Here is a 19,303-nt window from a genome sequence, read left to right on the forward strand (position 1 = left end):
ATAGAAAAGGCTTCTCTGGATCCACAGCTTTATCCTCTTTTCCTCTGAAAGTCCACCCAGAGCCCTTTGCCACAAAGGAAGACCGACCCCCGTTCACATCACACACCTCGGACGGCTACCATTTAAAAAGGTGCTGGGGGAGGGGGGGGCTTCCCTGGTGGCACAGTGGTTGAGAGTCCGCCTGCCGATGCAGGGGACACGGGTTCGTGCCCCGGTCCGGGAGGATCCCACATGCCGCGGAGCGGCTGGGCCCGTGAGCCATGGCCGCTGAGCCTGCGCGTCCGGAGCCTGTGCTCCGCAACGGGAGAGGCCACAACAGTGAGAGGCCCGTGTACTGCAAAAAAAAAAAAAAAAAAAAGCTTCTCCCTTTATGTCACATTAGAGTGTATGGAAATCAATAATCATTTCCTAGCTGTTTTGAGCTGAGCAATGTGTGTGGGAATCACAGAGGGCAGCAAGAACTCTGGATGGATGGGAGAGACATTTTCAGGAATGAGGAACAGGTAGAGTGAAAACAGCAGCAGGAAAGTAAATATAAGGCACCTGCCCGGCTGAAAGATTTAGGGGGTATCGGGGCAGAGCTCGTGAAAGGCTGGTTGGAGTCATCTCCCCCCGCCTACGAGGACCTGACAAGGCTTTAGCCCAGGCAGTGGACAGGAGCACTGAACGTATCTGCAAGGAGAGACATCCGATCTGCCCCGTGCTTCAGCAGGATGAATCTGATAGCGGAGGGAGTGTGGGTGGCCAGGAAGGTGAGAGCCAGGCAGGGAGACCATCCAGAGGTCACACCGGACACTGAGCATCTCCCAGGCACACTTGTCACCGGTAAAACCAAGCAGTTCGGTCCTATTACTTCTGTGGCCACATTCAGCAATGACGCTCAGTGTGTGAATGTAGCTGCAGCCAGAAGGAACACAGGCCCGAAATAGGGTGGTGGCAACTAGAAAAATGTGTTTCAAATTAAGATTGGGTGGGGCTGCCATTCTTTTGTCTGGAAAACTAAGAAAAATAAACAAAACACTAGAATGGATTCCCATAGGATAATAATGCCAGAATTCCCCACAGGATGACTTTGGAGCACAGCTTCAATCCACAGTGTGTTTTGATAATAAATACTGAAAGTTACCAGGAGAAAAACATTGTTATTTTTACATTCAAGCGTCATCCTTGTTAGGGACAATGGTCCCATTTTACTTCATTACTATTGCCTCTGTGATTAGGTTTTTCACTTTTACTCGTGCTTAAATAATATAAAATCATTGGGGCTTTATATTTGACAGTTGCCTGGAAGCCAAACCTCCAAGGTGAAATAAAAAGTGAGTCTGTCGAGTTGAATTAATTTTAATGTTTGAAGAGTCACCAGCCTACTGATGGATGGATGCAATTAACAGAAAGATTACACTACAGAAGGATATAAGAATCAGCAGAATCTTGCAGGACTGAATATAAATCTTAAACTTTTCATTCTACAAAGAGACAATTTGTATTCCCCATTCAGATTCAACAGGAACTGCTTGTTTGAATAAAAGGATAGAAAAAGGTCTGATGTAACAAGTAAATGGGAACAAACACACAGGAAAAGATTACTCTTACTAGCAATCAAGGAGGGGAAAACTGATGAAGACGTAAGACACCATTTTATGCCTATTAAGTTAACAATATTCAATGACTACATCTAGTGCTGGGCAGTTGTACAGCTGAGTGAATTTCCTCTCTCTCTCTCTCACACACACACACACACACAGGCCTCCCACTGCTGACATTGAAACTGGTACATTCCAATGGAAAAAAATATAGCAACACTTTATGTCCCAATAACACTAAAGATATTTATAACATGTGACCCAATAATCTCATTTATAGAAACATTTCCAACAGAAACAATTCAACAAGTAAAATAACTCTATTCACAGAAATATGTTGGATTGTTGTTGTCAGCTATATAAAGCAGGAATAGAAACCATCTGAAAGTCCATCAGGATAATGGTTTTATAAATTATTATCTTAGAGTATCCATTAAAAAAGACAGCCCTAGAAACAAAGGAAATGCTTTAAACACAACATAAAATTGGGGGAAAGACAGAAATCATAATTGTGTCCTATTACTGCAGCTCTGTAAATAATACATACATGTGTATTTTGGAAAAGAATTTTTGCTCTGAAAGAAGAAACCCACTGTGTGTGTTTTTCTTCTAAAGTAATCAACAATTGATAATACCTACCCACCCTTATATCTGAAGACTGTTCAGCAGTCACTTATGTGCTGGGCTCATTTCATGAAATCCTCACAACATACCTAAAAAGCAGGTATTATCCTCATTTTGCAGGCTTTATAGAGGTTAGGTGACTCCTCCAGGGTCACAGAATGAGATTTCAACCAGGTGTGTTTGCCCTCAAATCTCTTAAGATTTGTCACAGAGCTGTTTAAAGGGAGAGAAAAGATGTGTCAGGGTATCAGGACCATGCCCACCCACGCTCTCTTACTATCAATCCTATCTCTTTGCAAATGATTACAAAACCGAAAGCAGGCTGCTTTCATCCCGAGGTGGTCTGAGCCCTGAAAAGGGATGGTTTGCATGTCAGGGCAGGAGAGATGAAACCTACCTTTTTATCTTTCGTATCAACACACCTTCCCGGTGCATTAGTCAATATAAGATCCCAATTTTCTCCTAAGGATCATGAAATGCCATGAAATCTAGTCTGGGCCCATTTTTTTCCTTACAGCCCTCTGTGCCAATGGAGACCCCAAACTACCAACCTTCACTAAACTTCCGGGCTTCACACAGTAAAAAAACAACAGACCTCACGAGCCCTGGACAGAGGTCCAGTGACAAAATGATTTAAAATGTTAGTTGTTCCTCATCCCATCATAATAGACATCCGAAAGGTCTGTGGCCTCAACTGAAAATACAAACTCCCTTGTGGTACCTTTTTATATGTAAAGATGTTTTATAATTTCCAAATATTCATCTGTAAATATGTTTCAAGGTTTAAATAGACAGTATGTATGATTGATACATCAAGGATGATCAAGGCACCTACTTGGTATCTTTTCAAGACACTGTCATGGGGACTTCCCGGGTGGCACAGTGGTTAAGAATCCTCCTGTCAATGCAGGGGACACGGGTTCGACCCCTGGTCCAGGAAGATCCCACATGCTGCGGAGCAGCTAAGCCCGTGCGCCACAACTATTGAGACTGTGCTCTAGACCCCACGAGCCACAACTACTGAAACCCGTGCACCTAGAGCCCATGCTCTGCAACAAGAGAAGCCACCACATCGCAACGAAGCGTAGCCCCTGCTCGCCACAACTAGAGAAAGCCCAGGTGCAGCAACAAATACCCAAAGCAGCCAAAAAAAAAAAAAAAAGACACTGTCACGGTTTCATGAACGTCTATGCCTGGTCACAGAGTCTTACTTCTCGGTCCATTTGAACGTTAACATCTTCACAAATTCTGGGTCCCAGAAATTGAAGGGATGAAGGCCACAGCTGATATTTCATTACTGTCTCCCCTGCCGTATTTAAAGTCAGCTTAGAGGACACAACTTAGATCACAAACTCTTCCCAGACAGCTGAATTCACACCCAAAGTTTTGGACCAAGATCATATGCAAACACATGGTTAATATTTTATATGTCCCTTGGAAACATGTTTGGTTTGAACGATCTCCAGAGTTTCCTACAGATGGCCAGCGATTCTAACTATCTGTTCTGGCTTTCAGATTTTTGGACAGGTCAACTAACAGAAGTGTCTACGTTTCTACAGATCTGATAGGTTTAAGGATTTATGAGAATACTTACAGAGCTTCCAAAGCTTCCAGTGTTTTCCTGGGATGACGGTGGTGAGTGTTTAAAGGTAGCTGACGACACATTCTGTGTATCAGTCACTGAGCTGAGAGCTTCGCATGTACTATTTTATTTCATTTGCTGAGGGTCAAACTGTTATCCCCATTTTACAGATGAGGAAACTGACATTGAGAGGTTAAGTTCTCTGCCCAAGGGCATATAGGAGGTACATGGGATCAAATTCCTTATTGAAAGTCTATGCTCTTAGTCACAACACTCAGTGCCTTAACTGTACCTAATAGTATCACCATGGGGTAAGTTGGAGAAGAGATAATTAATCCAATTTATAGCTGAGGAGACGTATAACTAAGAGACACACAGTTAACTTTGTGTTGGAGCTAGTATGGGCATGTGCCCAGCCAGGATGCCCTCGACATCCTCGGATCTCTCCACTCAAGGTCTGACCTCTGAGGAAACTGAGCAAGGGGGAGGGGCATAAAATGGAGGTCACTACTGGCAAGCGTGGGTTCACCCTTACAAGAGGATTCCTCACTGTCACCTAGAATCCGGGTCTCTGACTTTATATGAAATGCCTTTTGCCCTCTGTTTACCTGGGAGGAAGAAGTCCTTGGAGCTGCCTGGCTCCTACCCTCTACCTCATCCAGCCCCCTATGCTGACTGGTCACGTGGTTTCCCAAAGGTGCCCCTTGGCAGTGTCCTTAGAAGAGCCCCTGGGGCAGAGGGGCTCAGTAGTTCAGCCGCCATCTCTTTTTTTTTTTTTAATAAATTTATTTATTTTATTTTTGGCTGCACTGAGTCTTTGTTGCTGCGCACGGGCTTTCTCTCGTTGCAGCAAGCAGGGCTACTCTTTGTTGCGGTGCGCGGGCTTCTCATTGCAGTGGCTTCTCTTGTGGAGCACAGGTTCTAGGGGTGGGAGCTTCAGCAGTTGTGGTGCACAGGCTCAGTAGTTGTGGTGCAAGGGCTTAGCTGCTCCGCGGCATGTGGGGTCTTCCTGCACCAGGGCTCGAACCCGTGTCCCCTGCACTAGCAGGCGGATTCTCAACCACTGCACCACCAGGGAAGCCAGCCATCTCTTTTAAATCTATGGTGTACTGTAGAATTTTCATTTGAAGAACTATGGCTTTCAAAAAAAAAAGATATAATGACCACTGCCTTGGCCCATTCTCCCAGGAACTAAGAATGAGAGATGTGTGTGATATCATGATTTACAATAAGAAATATATATTTGGTCTTTGTCCTGTTCCTGGGACAGATCTCCTAAAACCTTGGCATCTCCTAAGTGGTGCGAGTTACAAAAGTGTCTTCTGCTATTTAATGAGGTGACTTTAGGAAAGCACCTAGGGACTGGGAAAGGGGCTACAGGTTGAATCAATCACCAATAGCAATGATTTAACCAATCACATGGATGTAATGAAGTCCCATTAAAACCCTAAAGGAGAGGTCTGAAGAGCTTCTGGGTTTGCGAACAGGTAGAGATTTGGGAAGAGGGTGCACCTTTCCCCATACCTTGTACAATGCATCTCTTCCATCTGGTTATTCTTGAGTTATAGTCTTTTATAATAAACCAGTGATCTAGAACAAGCAAAATATTTCAGTTCTGTGAGCTGCTTTAGCAAATTAATTGAACCCCCAAAGGGGGTCATTGGAACCTCCTATCCATAGCTGGTAGGTCAGAAGCACAGGTGACAACCTGGACATGCCATTGGTGTCTGAAGTTGCGGGGAGAGCAGTCTTGTAGAACTGAGCCCTTAACCTGTGGGGTCTGATGTCATCTTCAGGTACAATGGATAGTGTCAGAATTATGTCGAATTGTAGGACAGCCAGCTGGTGTTAGGGAATTGCTTAGTGGTGTGGGAAAAGCACACACACATTAGAATTGGGTGCAGAATCGTTTAATGTGACTCATTCAAGTTACCACAGCTAGTCAGGGTCAGGCTGCCACTGCAGGGACCTACAGGAGTAGGGAGTTTGGTTAGCCCAGGTTGCAGGTAATAAGGAAGTGCATTCCCTGTAGAAGATTCAAAAACAGCAAAACCAACTAAAAAGTCATAGTTTTTCTTACATTATTATCGCCATGAATGGATGTCAGTGATAAAACACTCCTCCTCTCAAAAATCTTTTTGTTGTAGTTCCTGCTCAATTTTAATAATATATAGGTAAACTTAAAAAAAATACTACTTACCTACAATAAATGTGGGATTCTATGGAAGCTAATTCTGAGAACTGGTTACACAGCCCACCTGTCACACCCAAGTTCAGGTGCATGTGTTTTTGCAACAGCAGCTTTGAGGCTGGCTTCCAGCAGTAAGTGGCTTCCAGCCTCTGGTATTACATATGCCTGAGCTTCTGTAGCAGATTTGAAATAAGCAATTATAAAGACAAGAGACAGAAGAGTGACATGAAATTTAAAACAATCAATCACAAAACAGAATGCTTCCTTCAATTCCATCACCCTCTCTAGCCACTTGGAGTTTTTATTTGCATTCAAAATTTAAAACAGTGAAACATACAGTGAGTTCTGACTTATCTCCAAAAATTCAAAATGAATTCTAGTTTAATAAAAGAAAACACCACTGCCTGGGTTTCTTTTCCAGAAATGAAAATTATTCTTATTCATTTCATCTCCTGATTGCTAACTAAAAATAATTTTGTCCTATAGAGAAGGAGGCTTTAAAAAATGATCTGCACTGCATGTCAAATACTTGCAGTACACCACGGCTGGCTGGTCTCCAACTCCTGGGCTTTAGCTCTGTTACCCATATCATGCTGCCTGCTACAAATGTCACCCCAAATTCATATGTTGAAGTCCTAACCCTCCAGTACCTCAGAATGTGACCTTATTTCAAAATAAGGTCATTGCAGATGTCATTAGTTAAGGTGAGATCCTGAGGATGAGCCCCAATCCAGTATGAATGGTGTCATTATAAAATGTGGACATCTGGACACAGAGACAGACACACACACACAGAGACTGCCATGTGAAGATCGGAGTTATGCTGCCACAAGGAACTAGCAGAAGCTGGGAAAGAAACCTGAAACAGATCCTTCCCTAGTACCTTCAGAGGGAGCATGGCCTTGATCTTGGACTTCTACAGCCTCTAGAACTGGGAGACAACAGATTTCCATTGTTTAAGCCGCTCAGTTTATGGTACTTTGTTACAGTAGCCATAGTAAATTAATACATTGTTTCAATGTGTGGTTTTAAATTTTTAAGTTCCTTAATTCCTAGGAACAGAAGATGTTACAGTCAGATACTGCTTATTGTGTGTCTACAAATTCAGAATTCACCTCCCACCATGACTGTGAACCTAAAAGGGAAAGTGGTGGCTAGCTTTCATAACAAATTATACACTTAAGATGTAAATGACCATGTTCTATTTTCTCTCTCCTAACTACCCAAAGATAAGACACGCTACTTTTTTTGCCACTTAACTAGGTTACAAGTTCTTTGAAGTGAACAACGGGAAGAAACAACTGGTATTTAATGCAAATAAGGGCAGGCTGCTCAAACAGCAATGACTGATGCAGGCCTCCTAGAAACATCTATTCTGATTTGCATTTTAAGAGAAAACATAAAACCTATAGAGATGTCCAACATTTATTAAAACAGCTGCAAAATGTTTTGAGGTTTGAAAAAGTGCCAATTAAAAAAGCTTTTTACTCCATCTCTTAAAAAACATGGCCCCAGGAAAAAATGCCAATTCATTCTAAACGTTCTTCTCCTCTTGGTCAATATTTGCTTCCCTTTACAATCTCCGTGTACCTTTCTGGGAGCATTAGCACATGGTGAGGAGGCCTGCACTGGATTTAGCAATACCGCCCCCTCTCCCACACCTACTCCACCCCGAACACAAGGCATGTAACACCGAGAAAACATTTTTTTTAAACGCTGAAGTGAAATAAAACGTAAAACCACCAACCAAAATACATTTGAGTATTGTTTACTCTTTCACATGCCAACCTTCTCCAAAGACCCAGACTTCAGCCCTCACCTCCTGCAAGGACTTGCTCTATTGACACAGAAAAATTACTTCCTCAGCCCAATTGTTATCATCATACTATTCATAACTTTTATCATGCTGTTACTAATGCTAATAAACTTTTGTAATAGTTAACGAGGGACCTCACCTGGTTTAGGTGCAGGCAGGCTATGGAACTCTGAGTTGAGTTGGGAAGATGGTCTGGGGAGGAAGCAGGCCTTGGCTGAGGTGTTCAGAGGACCCTCCCCATCACCTTCCACCCCACCTCTACGCTCCAGAGCAAACCCTCAACTGTCCATCATCAACTCCCAACAGGTAGCAAATCTCACTGTCCTGAACTTCATATTTCAACACAATAATCCTCCTGACTGCCCAGAGCTCTTTACAAAAAAAGGGGGAAAAAAGTAGTGTAAGAATAAAGAGAAGAGCATCAATAACTCAATCAATAAATGAGGGGCTTAAATAATCATTCAATCTTCATAGCCACGCCAGGAATGAATATGTGCACACAGCACACAATCCAAGAAAAAACTACTTAAAAGCCTTGAAATACTTCATGGATTTGAATGTTAGATATCTGGAACAAATGAAAATCTTTTTAAAGCACTCTGAAAAGACTCTGCTCTGGATTTACAATTGGCCATTCCTCAATATCTGAGTTGTGACACACATACTCTGTCATCCTATAGTCAGTGAAAAGCCAAGCTACACTCAAGACCCAAAGTTGGTGTTCTGGCCACAAAACGGGCCACCTCCAAACACTCCTCAGCCAGACCTGCCTAGCAGGTCAGCCCCTGGGCTCAGGGCTGCCTACACTCAACCCAGACTCAGAGGCCACACCCTCTCCTTTGCTTTTTCACCTCAGAAATCTGGCGATGGTGACTTCACGTCTTAGCTTTCCAAAGTCTAAATGCCACGCACAGAAAACAACGTTGCCCAACCCTGATGCTGTTAATCCTGTGTATGTCTGTACATGTCACGTGAGGATTTATCTTTACGCACCTTGTCACAGTTTAGACACGCTATCAATAAGAGAGGAATCATTCAAAAGAGATTTAAATTTTGCCATCAAGGCCAAATACAAGATACAACTAACATTCAACACATTCTGAAAACTGAATCAATGACCTAGGCTGTCCTAGGTCAGATGCGGAAATCTGGGAGATTATTCAGGTTGTCTTCAAAAGCTACAGACAGATGGTTTCTGTTGTGCTCCATTACGGAAATGATTAGTTTTACATCTGCGTTAGCATTAGAAAGGCTATGGCTCTCAGCTCGGGCCCCGCCCATCGTGGTTCCCCCCACCGCCCCACTCCAGCCACCTCCTGCCCACACACAAGGACACACTCACAAAGACACTTTCATCCCTTTTCCAGATCCTCAAATCCTGATGCATTGGCTTTTTCATTTGCGAACAACTTACTGTCTGCCTGACCCATTCTTTGTATTCTGCCTTGTATTATGGTTGCTTTTGTTTCTTAAAAAGAAGTAAATTCCAAAGCTCAGGACCAAGCCCTATTCCTCTTATTTCCCAACTGAGGCAGGATCACGGGATGGTTAAGGGCTTCTGTCTGAAGACAAAGAGACACGGCTAAAATCCCAGCTATACCTCTTTCCACTCATGGGACCTTGGGGAAAATAGCCTCACTAAGTCTCCTCATTGGTAAAATGAAGGTAATGCCTATCTTACAGATCCTTGTGAAGCTCAATCTTGGTCTCAGGTAAAACCCCTAGCAGAGTGCACAGCATCTGGGACCCAAGTATCCACTGAGTGAACCATTTCATCAGAAATTCAGCAAGACAGCACAGCTATGAGACAATGAATAATATATTTGTCCATAAAACTTAGTTTCTTATAAACTATTATAAGCTTAGAATACTTGTGAGCTGAAGTTTTCAAGTGAAAAGCAGAGTAAGAAAATAAAGATAATAGTAACCTTCGTATTTTACTTGAGAGTTTGCAAACAGTATTCACATACCATTAATGCACTTGAGCTATACAATGTCATTGAAAAGTAAATTATTTTTGTTTCATTCTCTGTGATATCTCCATGGCTCAGAACAGTGGCTGACACACAGCTGACCTTTGAATAAAGAACTACCAAATGAATGAACTTTATAGATAAAAAATCAAGCTCAGAGGTCACTGTTGTATCCACATTCTCAGAGCTCATAACGAGCAGGGGACCAGGACCAGATCTTATCATCTGAATACAAATCCTGCATCCTCTCCCCTCATCACCTTGTCTCTGGCCACTGGGGGAAGGTTTCAGAGAACTATGATCATTTAAGGCACTATACACTTTCTAGAGGATAACTCCAAGACCCCCTAAAAGTGGACCCAAATTAAACAAGCAAAACTATCACTCTTGTACAGCTAGGAAAGAGTTACAGTTAGTAATCTAACTACTTAAACTTAAATGCATATTTTTGCTGTCCTCAAGTCTGCCTAGCAAACAATCATGGTATGAAAAAAGTGAAACAAATTTCAAAACCGGGTTTGATGGAAAGATACACTGGCTGAGTTTGCTTTGAAATAATACGGGGGAGGGAAGAAATAGAGGTATAGATGAAAGACTGTTGGCCATGGCCATGAACAAGGGGGGTTGACTATATGATTATTTCTATTTTTATATGTGTCTGAAATCTTCCTCAATTAAAAGTAAAGAAACAAAAAACGAGCCTTAAAATTAATGTATTACCATTAGGTCACCATCATATGCAGCATATGTGTCCTAATTCATAACACAGGCTCCGAAGGGACCACACGCTTTGTGCAGTCATTAGCCCATCTTGAGAACTCATATTAAATAACTCACATGAAATAAGTCTGCTCATGGTCAAAAGGAGAGTATTGTTAAGTGAAACCGAATATTTCATATTTTCTAAAGTGAAAAGTGGATTTCACTGAGTATTTCATAAAGTGAAATGTCACAGAAAACTGCAGCATTTTCTAGGTTTGGGGCTGCTCTGTTTGTATGATACCTGAGGAGGTATATGTGCTCTTTGGATCACTAAGAACATTTAGCATTTATCTTGCTTTTGTGCATTACAACTTTCAAAAAGAAAAGTTTTATTGGAGTATAGTTGATTTACAATGTTGTGTTAGTTTCTGCTGTACAGCAAAGTGTATTAGTTATACATATACATATATCCACTCTTTTTTAGATTCTTTTCCCACATAGGTCATTACAGAGTTTTGAGAAGAGTTCCCTGTGCTCTACAGTAGGTCCTTATTCGGTATCTATTTTATATAGAGTAGTGTGTATGTGTCAATCCCAGTCTCCCAATTTATCCCTCCCTTCCTCCACCCCCAACATTATAACTTTTTTTAAGAATCACTTTTAGCTCAAATACTGTCCCATCCTTAGTTTTCTGCTCCTCTACATGTGAGTAAAATATCATTATCTGCATTTCAAGGATGCACAAACCGAGGCTGAGAAAGGTTACAGGGAGTGCTCAAGGTCCACAGCTGGTTGCCACAGGGCTGAAACCGGAACCAAGTCCAAATTCTCCAGTTGCCAAGGTTATGTCCCTGTGCCATTACCCAGCAGCATGCTTAACATGCCCACAGTTCTTCCTAGGGCAGCAGTGGTGAAGAGCATGGGCTCCAGAGCCACACTTCCCGCCAGCTGGAGACCTCAGGAAAGCTCATTAAGTAACACTGCTGTTCCTCAGTTTTCTTATCTGTCAAATGGGTACGATAATAGTGCCTGCCTCTTAGGGTTGCTGTGAGGATGAAATGAGCGAATATATAGAAAGTTCCTGGAATAGAGCCAGACCCAAAGGGAGAGTGCAGTAAATACCAGCCGCCCTAATTCTTACCGTGAGAGGAGTAAACACTAGAAGAAACGTGTGACCAAAGAAACGCTCCAGGAACAGCTAAGAAATTACTACAGCCCATGCAGGGCTCAAATTTACCTTCATTTGTTGAATTATTCATAGGGACGGGAATACCTAGCTCGTAACCTGCCGTGCTCGGGCCGCAGGAAAATGTCACCCTAGTAGTGAGGGAGACATTAAATATTTTACTCTCCCAGCTGCTCACAACAAAACAGACTGGGGTGTATCCATTACCAGCTTTTTCAACTCTCCTGAGTAAAGGAAAAACACGTCACAAAACCCAAACTCTGGAATTCAAAATATAATCTAGACCACACTTCTTTTGGTCCGTATCTTTGCACAATGAATAAAAGTAGGATTTTTCAGAGTGAGAAAGTGTTATTTTCAGACACAGAAACTGTCTTTACATCTGACACCTCTGCCACCATACACAGTGTGTCTCTTGCCAGCAAGAGACACACTATACCAGCCAGCCCAAAATAGTCTCAGGTTGTTTATCAACAATGTGTAATTGTACATTGGAGAACCCCAAGCTGAATGTATTCTTATATTCACATATTACACTCCCACTGGAATTGGTTTATTAAACTGTTCCTATGATGGCATCCTATTTCAATGGTAAAACTCATGCATTATATAACCATGTCAACTTTTGGGAAGGGAAAAATTAGAACACAGACCAATTCTTCTCATTTTTTTCCTACCAAGATAAGAAACCTTGATAAAATTTCCTATGGTTTTGGCAATTTCACATCAACTGCTTCATCAAGTTAATCCTTGATTATTTGAGTGTTTAATGATTGATTTCTTCACTGTCTATGGATCCCCGGCCGGGCTCCCTCCCTGGTCAGCTGCATGAACTCCCGTTTACACAGGCAAGCTCCCAGAGGGAGTTTCTAACTTTTAACTGTTTGAAGAGTGGGGAGAAATGGTCAATACCATTACGCTAATAATTTCCAGACCTTGAATGCAGAGAACCCCTCTATATTCTCTTACGTTCTCTACAGTCATAGAAGAGTTATCCAGTTATTTCCTTAGGATAGATTCTAAGGATAGAATAGTTGTTAAAAAAAAAAGTCTTCTCTACAGATGGAGTTCTGTTTCCACAGGTTGTGTAAGGAACATGTTGGGGTACTACTACATGTAGAACATGAACACTATGACATGCATAGTTGTAACATGTTGGCATTTAAGGTTTCATATGCCTTTTTCTTTCCCCCAAATTCTAACAAACATTTTCAAGGACCAACTGGAATAAATTCTACTGATTTTATTTCTTTTAATACAATTTATCATACAATAGGTACTCAGTGTATAGGTTTTAATTGATCAAAGAAGTACATTTAAGAAAGTTAAGGAAGGGCCCTTTCTCTGACATTATCCTTAAGTTAACTTTTCTCTTTCAAGTACTCAGGTGTCAAAAAACAAAAAATAACAAGTATTGGTATGGGGGAGGGATGGATTGGGAGTTTGGCATTAGCAGATGCAAACTATTTTATATATGGAATGGATAAACAACAAGATCCTACTGTATAGCACATCCTGTGAACAACCATAATGGAAAAGAATATGAAAAATATATATATGTATATATATATATATATATATATAACTGACTCACACTGCTGTACAGTAGAAATTAACACAACATTGTAAATCAACTAGACTTCAATAAATTTAAAAATAAACAAGTGTTGGTGAGGACAAGTTGGAACTCTTGTGCATTGCTGATGGAAATACAAAGTGAGGCAGCCACTGTGGAAAAAAGTATGGTTGGTGGTTCCTCAAAAAATTAAACATAGAATTACCAGACAATCCAGCAATTCCATTTTTGGGTATATACCCAAGAGTTGAAGCAGGGATTCAAGCAGATATACATACACCCATGTCATAGCAGCATTATTCATAATAGCCAAAAGGTGGAAATAACCTAAGTGCCCATCAGTGGATGAATGGATACATTCTGGCATATTATACAATGGAATATTATTCTACCTTAAAAGGAAATACTGATACACGCTACAACATGGATGAACCTCAAGGACATTATGCTAAGTGCAATAAGCCAGCCACAAAAGGACAAATACTTTATGATTCCACTTATAAGAAGTACCTAGAGTAGTCAAATTCATAGAGAAAGATAGAATAGAAAGGAGAATGGTGGTTTCAGGGGCTGGGGGGAGGGGATAATGGGGAGTTAGTGTTCAAAGGGTACAGAGTTTCAGTTTGGGAAGATGGAGAAGTTCTGGAGATGGGTGGCGATGACGGTTGTAAACCACATGAAGGTACTTACTGTCGCTGAGCTGTATGGTTATTAAAATGGTAAATTTTATGTATACTTTACCCTAATTTTTAAAAAGGTGCTCAGTTGTTCTTTATCTCCTCTGGAGAAAGGAGAAGAGATTTAAATTGGTTTCAGCTAAAAATTCTCTGACAGGACAAGCTGTCTAAAGCATAACCAAAGTATCATCTTTGGAGGTGTTTCTTGAGAATCCACTCCTCTGAGCCATGCAGTATGCTAAAGGCTGGGGACACCGTGTCAAATGGGAAGTCACAGATTCCCACCTTCACGGAGCTTATGGTTTAGCTCAGTGGTTCCCAAACTTTAGCTGGCATCAGACTCCCGTGGAGGGCTTGCTAGGCCCAACCTTCGGAATTTTTGATTCAGGAGGTCTAGGCTGGGACCTGAGAATTTGCATTTCTAGCCAACTCCCAGGTGATGCAGATATGGCTGGTCCAGGGACCACACTTTGTGAAGCTCTAGTGTAAGGGGAGAGACTTATAGGTAAATAAGCAATTTCAAACAAGTGTGGTAGGTGCTATGATGGGGATACACAGCAGCAGGGGCACCTACCTGTCCAAGGAGAGGTCAAGAAAGCTTTTCCCAGAGGAGATGCTACAGGAATCGACATCTAGTCTGAGACCCATAGGACGTGTAGGAGTGAGCCAGGTGAAGGGAAGGGAAAGGGCATTCCAGGCAGAGGGCACAGTGTTTGCAAAGGTCTAGAGGGGAGAATGCACACAGCCTGATCTTGGAATGCAAGTCTGTCCACATGATGAGAAGTCAGAGGATGATGGGGAAAGTGATGAGAGGGAAAGTGACGAGCAAGAAACTGAGAAGTGACAGATAGTAAACGCCGTTAGGAGCCTAGAGTTTATCCTCAGGGCGATGTGGAGCCTTAGAAAGGGCTTTCAGCATTAAAGTTCTAAGGACTAAGGTTAGATCATCACATCCCAGGGAGGGCTTACTTCCAGCAGAGACACTGCCTGAGGGGCTGCAGACGGGGCAGGGGCACCTGTCCCTCTGATTCTTAGTTCATCCAACCCCACTGAAGCTCTAGCTCCTCAGACAGCCAACTGCTGCCTGAGTTACAGGCTATTTCAGGTGGGAACAGTCCAAGTCCACTCTGACTACATACTAGTAGCCACCAGCCATGTGAGGCTATTTACATGTAATTAACTCAAATTGAATTAAAAGCCAGTTCCTCAGTCAGTTGCACTAGCCACATTTCAAGTGCTCAATAGCCATGTGTGTCGAGTGACTAGATACAGGACACTTTCATCATCATAGAAAGCTCTACTGGACACACTGGTCTGGAAAACTTAGGCAGGATTGGATCTAAAACTTGCCAGGCATCTTGATTTTATTATAGGAAACCAGCCCACAACTGTTTTGAGACTTCATTCATGAAAACACACACACATACAGTTCTAAATTGACTTTTTAAATTACAGAGTAAAAAATTAGACCACTGGCAGCCCTTTACCATAAGTATTCAAGCTACAAATACCCTAGATAGTATTTACATAAGGAGATACAAGGAATACTTTTTCCAAGCCACTAAGAAGAATCCTAGAATCACACTTATTCTCCAAAGCCATTTTGAAATCCTCAAAATAACTGGCCAACGGAATTGAGGGAAGATAATACACCCTAGATAAAAATTCTAAAAGGCCGTTTTTACTGCTTAGGTGCCCAAAGAATCAAGCTTTTACAGCTTCTTCTCTATTGTGTATTTTACCTACCTAATTCAATTCACAGGATTCTTAATATTACATTGCTAATCCTCACTCTAAGTTCTAAAAATAAAAGACAAAGGTATTGCCTGCCAAGTTGGTAACAAACCCCAAGCCAAGGACAGAACTGGAAATCGATGCACGGAGGGAATGAGTTATGCTGTAAAATTAAACACACGCCCGGGAGAAAGGTTTAACCCTTGAACTGACCATAACAGCCATCAGTTTTAGCCACTTAAAAAGCGCAAGGAGCCAGAGGTGGGTGATAATTTCCGCAAATAAAAATACAGAGATGGGACTTCCCTGGTGGTCCAGTGGGTAAGACTCCACGCTGCCAATGCAGGGGGCCTGGGTTTGATCCCTGGTTGGGGAACTAGATCCCGCACGCACCACAACTAAGAGTCTGCACGCTGCAACTAAGAAGTCCGCATGCTGCAACTAAGACCTGGCACAGCCAAAATAAATAAATAAATACATAAATTAAAAAAACAAAAAAAATACGGAGATGTTTTTATTTTCTCAGCTGGGAAACTGACCAGGATGTAACTGACCAGCCTGAGTAGAGAAGCAATGGCCAAGATCCCACTCTCCAAACCCCCCGGAAGAATCTGGTGGGCGCGTTCCCAGTCAAGAACTGGGTTCTTCCAGGTTGCCTGAGTGTTCTGGTCCTGATGCCAAGGGACGGGGGCTTTGAGGAGTATACCCAGGCAGCCCACATGTAGCCCCTTTGTTCCCCATTCTCCAGGACCAGGCATGTCACAAAGAAACAGGAGCTGGTGTCTGCGTTGCTCAAAACCACTCAATAGCCCAGGAGAGCCCAGCCAACCCCTAACCCTACCCCCAGCCCTCTTTTCCGCCAGCCTACATGCAACTCCCTCCCCCTCAGTGCTCCGTCTTTGCCTGGATCTGCCCTGTGGGGAGATGGAGAAGATCTAATCAGCTCCTTCCTCCATACTCTGTGATTGGAATCCTTCTTCGGGTTAAAACCAGTTTCTCTAGAGCCCTTCCAGGAATGCCCATGAGACTTTCTACAACAAGCCACCATGAATGGAAGGCCATTTATTTACCAATTCCTGGCTTAGTTAAAATCAGGAACAACCAGCAAGAAACGGTGTAAGGCTCCTTGAGGGTGCTGGGGTAAAGCAAGAGGCAGTTAGTATGTGGATTATCTCAAGTGGCAAGAAAAAGCCAGAGAGGATCCCAGAAGAGACAGTCAGGATGGGAGCTGGAGAAGAAAACTAATTCATAAGGAGCCCTGTGCTTATAGCATTCCAGATGCATAGCAAATGGCATATATTCTCCAAGAATTGTTTATTTGTAATTCTGATTGAATAATGTATTAATGATAACACTAGCCAGCACTTATTGAACCTTTGTGCCAGGTACCGTTCCAACCACTCACACGCATAAATGCATATAAAGCTCACAAAGACCCAGTGAGGTTGGTCCTGTTATCCCCATTTTATAGATGAAGACACTGAGGTCAAGACACTCACCCAGGATCTCACAACCAATACACAGTAGAACCTAGATGCAAATCTAGTCAGTTTGGTTCCAACATCCTGCTCATAAAACCATCATGCCGAGAACTCCTTTTTCTTGTTCTCAGGCAGAAGTGCCTTAGCCCAGCAGTCCTCCCCAAGTACCCTACCCACCCATGCTGTATACATTCTAAGATTTTAGTTTATTGTCTGGAAATAAGGTGGAATCTTTCCAGAGTAGTCCTCAAAATGCACATTTGCCTCCAGAGGCCTGTGTTCTACATAAAATGATACCAAGGAACTTGGTCACCTTGTGTATTAATGTTTCTGTTCAGTTTGGAAGGCCAGAGGCCCTCTCTCCACTCCCCATCTTCCTTGGTCCATGACCTGCAGGCGACACAATACTGCTTCCACTATGTCCAGCCAGCCCACTGTGAGAACGAGGAGCCCTCAGAGTCAAACCATTGAGACAAGAGCTTCAGGGGTGGGAAGGGGTTAGAGGAGAAGGAGAGGCTGGGACGGGGACTTGAGATTAACCAGCCAGCAGGGCAAACCACGTGTGAAAGACAGGTGTGTGGAGCCTGTCTCCTGCAGCAGACCTCAAGTGCATGGCAATATACCCACATGTGACAACATCTGGACATGTTAAAGAGAGACAGAAAAGGGACAGGGGACAGTCAGACGTGGGTTATCTAGCATCTCCTCTCTACTAAGAAATGGACTTTCATTTTTATCAGAAGGAAATGTGGACTTAGTGCTAATACAACTGATGGGAGAATTAAGACAGTAAAACTTTTTTCACAATTACCTCATCAAGTCAAAACAGAGCTATTTCTGTTGGCGAAAAACTCCCTCCTTTAGAGGATATGTTAGTTACCCTTCACACACTCAGATGGCTTCACTGAGCATGATACAGCCTACCCCCAGCAGTGGACTTCGTACATCTCATATTTTGAGATAATTCCCTTCTGCGCCTTATTCTGACCCTTCAATCTGCCTTCTTCCTAATTCCTAAGTGATCTGACATTACCAGGTTCTCCTTACTTAAGCCTCCAAGAATCAGGCTGAGGAGTCCTTTTCAGGCATTTGCAGTTTAAAAGTCCAATGTTGAATTTCCTTTTTAACAAGTGATGAGCTGTCAATGCCTCATGAGTCTCTCAGGCCACACACAGAGGGGCGTGCCCTGGGGTACCGGCCTCAAGACTAAATTTTACTGTAATCCCTGACAATGGGAACCAATGAGCTGATCAGAATACATCCAGTTTCTGAAGATTTGAGTGGTCTCAAACAAGATAAATTAGTTTTCCAGTAACATCAAGAGGCACACTCTGTATTTTACTTGGAACAACCAGAAAAACCACATTCAGAAGGGAGCACAGCCTGAGGCCCAGAAATTCATGATTACCTGGGAGGAAAGAGGCCTTTAGCTTTGAGACAAATAAGCCAGATCCTAGACCTCCAAGTTCAGAAAGAACCTGCCTGCCGTCTCCAATGTCACACTTGTAATTTTGTTACCTACATCAGCGCTTTACAAAAAGAGTAAAGATTAATCATAAGGAACAAAACTCATACAATGTAAAATGTCACCATTTCCTCTGTTAACCCCCAAATTAATGCAAGAAATTATTAGTTATATATAAAGTATATAAAGATACAGAGAGATATATCAAGGTGTAAAGTACCCATAGCATATGAAGCATATCTAAGTATATAAAGTATAGAGAGATATAAAATATGGTCCTCGTCCTCATAGGCTTGTAGCCCTTGCAGCAAGTGACAAAAACACACCTCACCATAAGAGAATTGACTGTGACAGGTGCTAGGAGGGGAATCCATAGGAAGAGCAGTCAACTACACCTGAAGAGCAGGGACTTCAGGGAAGGAGTGGATTGAATTGGGCCTTGAAGGTCAGGTGGGTCCGTGATCAGGCTGGGAGATGAGAAGTAAGAGAAGCAAGACATTTCAGGAGAGGAAACCATGGGTGCGAAGGTTCCGAAGCATGGAAGGACACAGGGTTAGTTTAGTTCCTGAAGTGAAGGCAGGTGTAGGAAGACAATGGTTGGAGGGGAGGCTAGAGAGGGGGACTCAGGTGAGCCTGTGAAGGCCTTGCAGGTCAGAGGCATCTGGATATTTGCTGACTGGATGAAAGGTCACCTTGTTAATGAGGCCTCCCAG

At 42.6% G+C, this 19,303-nt stretch overlaps 1 protein-coding gene across 2 annotated transcripts in view; it reads right to left on the reverse strand.

The window, feature by feature from the left end:
• Positions 1 to 19,303, reverse strand: part of ATP8B1 (ATPase phospholipid transporting 8B1) — a 112,958-nt gene that overhangs the window by 71,398 nt on the left and 22,257 nt on the right. Inside the window, exon 1 of one of the 2 annotated variants that reach the window (XM_082641140.1) lies at positions 2,297 to 2,395. The exons of the other annotated variant lie outside the window; for it this stretch is intronic. The gene's annotated coding sequence lies outside the window, so the exon portion shown is untranslated. Of the gene's footprint in view, positions 1 to 2,296; positions 2,396 to 19,303 lie in introns of those variants that run through there. 2 annotated transcript variants of the gene reach the window in all.

This window comes from Mesoplodon mirus (genome assembly GCF_964341445.2).
Source record: "Mesoplodon mirus genome assembly, chromosome: 13".
Classification (NCBI taxonomy): Eukaryota; Metazoa; Chordata; class Mammalia; order Artiodactyla; family Ziphiidae; genus Mesoplodon; species Mesoplodon mirus.